This window comes from Gekko japonicus, unplaced genomic scaffold, assembly GCF_001447785.1.
Source record: "Gekko japonicus isolate JY-2015 unplaced genomic scaffold, Gekko_japonicus_V1.1 scaffold3712, whole genome shotgun sequence".
In the NCBI taxonomy this organism is placed as follows: domain Eukaryota; kingdom Metazoa; phylum Chordata; class Lepidosauria; order Squamata; family Gekkonidae; genus Gekko; species Gekko japonicus.
In genome coordinates this window covers 29,509-36,885 of record NW_015175480.1, presented here as the reverse complement: position 1 = coordinate 36,885, position 7,377 = coordinate 29,509, and positions in this window count along the sequence as shown.

Sequence of the window (7,377 nt, the reverse complement as noted above, 5' to 3'; positions counted from 1 at the left end):
TGCATTTCCCCATATCATCGATGCCAACATGTCCATGACCACTGGCTCCTCCCCAGCACGATCTACCAGCCTATCTAGAACATGCGTAATTGAGTTGGAAGGTATATGTGTCACTTTGTCCAGAAGTTGGTCCTTCTGAAAGCAGATCTTTAAAATTTTGCTGATCTCTGTATGCATTATTTTCAGTATATTCAGTGTAGTATACAAGGTGATTCAGAATTAAGAGAATCATATGAAGATGCCAATCTGGTTGCAGGTACCAAAAGGAGAGAGAGTACAGCAGATTGGAAATCTGCTTAAAAACCATTCAGTGGTACCTGGCTGTTTGTGACCATGGAAACACAATGATGTGAACCTTTGTGATGCTGTGCAGTGTCTAAGTTATTCTGATTTGCTCCTGTTCATGGGGCTGCGAAGAGTCTGCTCAGTTTACTGAGAATGCAAGAGCATTACCTACTCCTGGTTAACCGTGCTCAAGAAATCGAGCCAACGCACTGACATTTCTCAGAAACAAATGAAAGTTCAAAGAATTACTTAGCAGTTGAACTATGTTATTGTGCTGCACATCGCCCAGCACTATTTCTAATGTAATCTTGGAAGGAACACGCCAACAGCAACTCTGCAGATTAGCGCTCCATCTTGTTGACCTCAGAATGGTTGAACGGATTCTCTAACAGCATTTTTGTTCTTCACTCTTTGATTACACATTGAACTTACAGTCTGTCATATCCTTTAAGAGTGTAAGGGTTTGAAATTAATGCTTGTCATGTCCTGAAGGTAAGGCTGGAGAGGAAAAACAGGTCCAAGAAGAGCCTTCACTGCAAGCCTGGGGAGATGGAGGCATGAGTTCCCATGTAAGATATTGCTCCAGAAATGCAAAAAGATGAGGAGTGGCATTACCGTATTCCTGGTAATCTGCAAAGCCACCTTACATTAGGAACTAGTGTTAGCAGTCAGTTTATGCATCTTGACCTGATAGCCCTCATGCACTGAAGAAACAGCTTGGGGATTGAATGCAGCAGTACTAAGGATCATTGGAGACTAATTTAAAACCTTGATGATAACCAGCTGGGCACTTTTCAGCCACATACAATATGGGAGGGGGAAAGAAATCTGAATTCTGGATGGACCACAAGACTACCTGCAAGGTGCTGCAAAAAGGAGGCTAACTCAACTTTTGGACCATCTGACCACCAGATTTCATCTATCCCAGCCAAGATTTCTTTTTAGTGGCCCTGAGGACTCCTGTTCTCTCTAGCAAGCAGGAGGAGCAGGAAATCAAATAAAGACACCCTTTTTATTTGGGGGGGGGGGCATATTGCTGATTTCAAACCAATAATATCCATGTTTTCCTGATGTCACTTGCCATTCTGAGCGAGCTCCTGCTTCCTCTTTCTGTCCTTGTAGAATAGGCCAGTGTACTCAGGACACTTGAATGCAATCTATAATCAAACCAGCCCTTTGACCTAAAGGAGACTGAATGCAAGCAGAATACAGTTTTAAACAATTTGTATATCGAACAGATTCCCTTGAGGAAGAACATTTATATTCAAAATGCATTCCATTGATTCCATTCTTCTTCTGTGCCAGAATACTACAGCAGAAGCCAGTTTGAATTGGGATACAATGGTGCGTGCTACTCAAGGTTGACAGTGCAACCCTAAACTGAGTTTACATTCTTCGAAGTCCCTCGAGGTTAATGGGTTTAGAAAGGTGTCCCTGTGCTTGAGATAGAACTGCCAGGTCCCATTCTGGTTGGGAAATTATCTGGCACTTTCTTGTTCTGGATGTGGCTGTCTCAGCATCCTTCAAAGAATGAAAGCTTATTTGAGAGACAGCAGAAGAGGAAGAGGCCAGGAAAGGCAGAGTAATTTTGCAGGGCTAAACCTATCAGATGGGAAAGAATGATTGCCAGTTTTGGTAAATGGGAGAGCTAATTTCCTTTGCTTCCTGCAAGAGTTCCAATAATAAATTTTAAATTAATCCAAGATCAGTTCCACTTCCCTCAACATGCTTTGTCGACTGGCCAATGAAAGAACTGTTTCTGAGACTGTGCCATTGGACTTTGGAGAGTACGTATATTTAACCCCACAGCTAGCAGCTGTTGCTTTGGCGGTCTGGCTTTGCTGTAATTGTTCTGGCTAGGCAATTTACACTGCTGCCAAGCGGTAAGATTCTCAATCTGGCTGCATGTTATGCTCTTGAATGTCCCGAGAGTGTGATGGTATCTATAATTATGCTTTCAGGGGGAGCAGGAAATCAAATATAAGGGGAAACTGCTTGGTTTTGAGGGCCGTGGTGTTGATTGCAGATCAATCATGAACATGGCTTCCTGATATACATGCCTTCCTGCAGACATGCTATCTGTGAAATGCACAGAGGTGTGCATATAAGTCTACATCCTTCCAGAAATCTATCCTTTTACAGAGCTATGTACAGTTATTCAATCATCTTTACCACTTAAGGCCAAACTACTCATTACATGAGAGACTTGTGACCACTCCCGCATGCACATTCACTTAAATGATGTTGTGGAACCCCTGAATTTTATCAGTGGCACTGACTAAGGAGGTGTTTAATCCTCTTCCCTGTGTCATAGTTCTTATATAAATAATTTGCAAGCTATTTTTCCCATCTAGTGGACAAACAGAAGCTTGGGAGAAGTGAAACTTATAGGGGGACTGAGAAGAATTCTGGGAAAATGACGGGGGGGGGGGGGGGTTATAAATTCCCTCTTCCTGGTGGAACTGGTTGGCTCCAACTTGAGCTCCTTGGCTAGAGTTAAGTTAAAATAAGTACATTGATGAAAAAAGGGGGGGGGGGGGGGAGGTTATACATTCCCTCTTCCTGGTAGAACTGGTTGGCTCCAACTTGAGCTCCTTGGCTAGAGTTAAGTTAAAATAAGTACATTGAAAGATCCAGTCCCAACTCTCTAATATAATGTTGTTTTGCTGCCACTTCACAGACAGATCAACACACACACAAACACACAATTACACATCATGTGGGGTATCTGAGATGTTCCAGGCAGCTACTTCCATGACATAAATTGTTCTACCCCCCTGGGTTGCTATTAGCAATGCTAAGAAAGGTTTTAGTCTGTATATCTGTGTGTTTCCGCGTGCGAGGAGGGCGGGGTATAAATGAAATAAATAAATAAATAAATATCGGTCTAACAGAAGCTTGGGTAACTGCTTTCTATTGGGGGAGTGGGAGGAAAGGAATAAGCTGCACTTTCCCAGCTCTGTGGCTCCATTCCAAAATCTCCCTCCCAGAATTACTTTGTTAACATAAAAGAAAACATATTCAGTCACGGATTTCTTCTGTAATGTGCCTTTTTGTCCTTGAATACCAAGCCAGCAGGACCATGTTGACTGGAGAAAAGGGCGAAATAGAACAGAATTCCATGGCGGTAGAATCATTCTGCTTTTCCAAGAACCATCTAGGGGTTTTTTTAAAAGCATCTTTAAAAATAATAAACAGCTTAACACTCTAATATCTTTGGCAATATTTCCTGGTGGCATAATTATAGGGTTGAAAACTGTATCAGAACTAATTATGGGCACTCATGTTCGCCTATGAAAAATGTGACGTAAGGAAGTACAAAAACCCTCCTTTTTCTTCCAATACCTGCAAATAAGGCACACTTAAACTTCCTTCTTTCCCAATATTCAAGCACAAGAGGAAGAAAAAGCTTAATTTTCAACAGGAATATTCCACCTGTCTCTGAATGGTTCTGATATGTGCAGACATAACACAGCATTAGTGGTGAAAAGGACTTCTATCATTGCTTATGGAGGGCGGCAAGTACACAAGACATTAATAGAAAATCTGTCAGTTTCTGTGGTGTGTGAGAATGATACATGGAGGAGTACCTGTGCACTGTGCTTTATTTTACCTGTCATCATCCTTATCTTGATGCCTATTTTGTTTTCATAAAAAGTTAACTACCCCCAGCACATGAAAGGATTCTTCACTAGAATAAAAGTTCATATTTGAAATGGAGACAATTTGTCATAGCTGTACTTAATTTTGCAAGTCCTGGTTTCATGTTCTCTGAGAAATGACAGGTGTATTTCCTTTATGCTAATGAAAGCTTGGGGCTGTAAGGTTCCATGCCAAGAAAAAAAGTAATTAAATATGTAAAATTTCCCGTCTGAGACATTATACCTCTCCTTAATACTTCAAATGCGCTGGACTCAACTGGAGGTCTGAAATCTTTGAAGATCACCAAAAAATGCTCTACAGTTCCTTGCTGTGAATGATATCATACATACACCCAGATAATACAATTGCTGGACCCACCTAACAATATCATCTACACCATCTCAGGTTTATTCACTTGCTCATCTTCTAACACTGTATATGCCATTAAATGCCAACAATGCCCTTTGGTTCTCTACATAGGGCAAACAGGTCAAACCCTTTGCCAAAGGATAAATGGACACAAATCTACATGGAACAACCTGAAGGTTTTAAAGCCAAAGGACAAGAGGATTATGTCTACAGACTCAACAAAGGACTCTATGGGCTAAAACAAGGAGCAAAGGCCTGGTATGACAAAATTACTGGACTGCTACAGAAGCAAGGTTTTGAACAAGGGAAAGCTGAACCTTGTCTGTACACTAGAATTAAAAATGGACAATACCAGTATGTTCTTGTTTATGTTGACGACCTGATCAGGGCCTGCAGTTGGAAAACTTCTCTACCTGAGCAAAACCACGAGGCCAGATATCACAGCAGCAGTTGGCATCTTATGCAGGAAAGTGAGTTCGCCTAATCATCATGATTGGAGTGCAATAAAGAAACTGGTGCGGTACCTGAAAGGAACAATGGACTTACAACTGAAAATTGCACCATCTGAAGGACCCAGACTAGTCGTATATATGGACGCCAACTGGGGAGAAGAATCGGACAATTATAAGTCTACAAGTGGGTATCTATTTTTCTACGGAGATGGACTAATAGACTGGACTAGTAGAAAACAAACTGTTGTGGGGCAGTCTACAGCGGAACCTGAGTGTGTTTCAGCAAGTGTCTGTAGTAGACTTGAATGGATTTTTCATATGTTAAAAGACTTTGGAATAAGAGAACCTGTACCTATACTTATGTTTGAGGATAATCAGGCTTGTATTGCTATATGTAATGAAGAAAGCACCACAGCTAGAAGTAGATCAATTGGTATTAATTGTGCTTTAGTGAAAGATTTGTACCAGAAGAAGCTGATAGATATTGAGCATTGTCGTACAGGAGAAATGGTGGCTGACATTCTGACTAAGCCACTGAACAATGAGAAGTTTGAACGTCTATGTGAAATGTTGAATATGATTGGTACAAATGTTGAAGTGAATAATGAATAATGTTTTGTATGTGTATGTATGACTTACATGTTAGACCTTGAGAAGGGGTGTTGGAAATGTATGTGTTTACAAGGTCTGACAATCCAGCCATTATAGGGTTAACTTGTTTACCTAGTATTGCTATTGTTTAGACTGACCTGGAAGGGATACCTGGCACAGAGCCAATAGGGGATTAGCCCGGGATAAGGTGTGATACAGATTGGTTGTTTGTTTTCAGGTGACTTCCTTTCTAGGGGTCGAGAAGAAGGACAGATTCTCCATTATCTCTGTGTTAGTGTGTGACTATGTTTTGAGGAGTAAGCTGTAGAAAATGTAGCTGTTAGATGTTCTGTTATTTTGTAGGTTCTCTGTATACCCTTTACCCTTAGAAATAAAGGTTTTTAAAAACAAAGAAATATCTTCTTTCCAATAGAGCAAGATCCATTGATATGCCGCATATTTTAAATACTTTTGACTATTTTTACAACAAGGAGCTCTTCCGCCAGGCTTTCAATTAAGAGCCGCCACCACCACCACCAAAAACAACAACTACCTCATGGGAACATGGGTTATTGAGATGGCACATTACAAGTTCGAGCCACAGTGCTTCGACTGACCGCAAAGCTGAATTGGGCTCAGAGCTTCATCTACAGGCTTCCATCTTGCTCTGACTGAATGCTTAATAACACCACTGAGCACTTTATTTTGATAATGGTTGTTTTTATATATGTTTTAGGTGTTTTACTGTTTTACATTGGCACGTGCTGCCCTTTTTGTGAGCTGCCCTGAGCCCGTTCGCAAGGAGGGCAGGGTAGAAACATAATAATAATAAATAATAATTTTTAAAAATCCTGATTTTTTTCCTACTGGAACTCAGCTACTCCCCTCTTCTGATACTCCTGTTATTCTTATTATTGCTTTTATAGAGCACAAAAGTGGTCCCAATAGCCCCAAAACTAGGACTATGAATTTTTGCCTGGTTCCATAGCGCAAAAGAACCCTCAGTACTGAAATGACAAATAGTAGGTAGTCGATGTACAGCTGCACAGTCTCAGTAACTCAGTGGTCAAGTTGAGTGAAAAGAAAACCTGCTGAGTGCGAAAAGAGGTTGTTCTGAGGTTGTCTTTTGTATGTCGGCGGTTCCCACAGATCCTAAACAGGCTTCCTGTGTCATCAGACCAAAGGGGATCAGCCAGATGAATCCTGAGTTTACAAGGTAGCTAGATGGCCAGGAAACAGGTTGTCCTACATTGCGAAATATGCGGCTTATAGTTTTTCCCTTGATAAGATGGAGGGAAAGGAAGATCTTCACATTAAGGAACTATTTATGTGGAACAAGTCATCAACAGTTTGGAAACAGTTGAAAGAATATCAGTAGGATACATTCAAAAAACACTCAGGCAACCTAAATGGATACATTAAATAAACAAAAGTGTCTAATACAGGGTATAGTAAAGGGAGTGGTAAATGCTGGCACTCAAATGAGCTGATTATCTGTGTAATCAATTTTTCCAGTTGTATGTGTTGCCAAGAGATTTTAAAAAATTAAATTCTAAAGTACTGTACAAGTTGTTTCGCAATGATAGTTTTATTCATTTTCTGGAATAACAATTCTTTCCAGAGTTATTCAAATTCTCATAAAATGAAATGGTGGTCAATTAATTATTCGTCCATTCTATATTCTGATGTCAAATGATAAGGATAAACACAACATCAAAGAATAACCTTATGAGAAATAGGCAACTTTGTTAGACTATACACCTATTTGTTTTTGTTGTTTTTTAAAATTTGGCTAAAACAGGATTTTGGTTTTACTCAGCATATTTTTGTTTACCAGCAAAAACCAGATGGCAGGCTTATTTAGTAACAATTGGGTCTGGTTCCTATAATCTTTGCAGCATATTTGTTACCCCAAAGGCACTCCCTCATCGGAATTCCTGGCAATCATGGTAGTCTTCATTGTACCACATGAGTGGATCACATCTTCCACACCATTTCTTCTTTCATCAGATTTCTTGCCACTAGTGTGGGAAATATT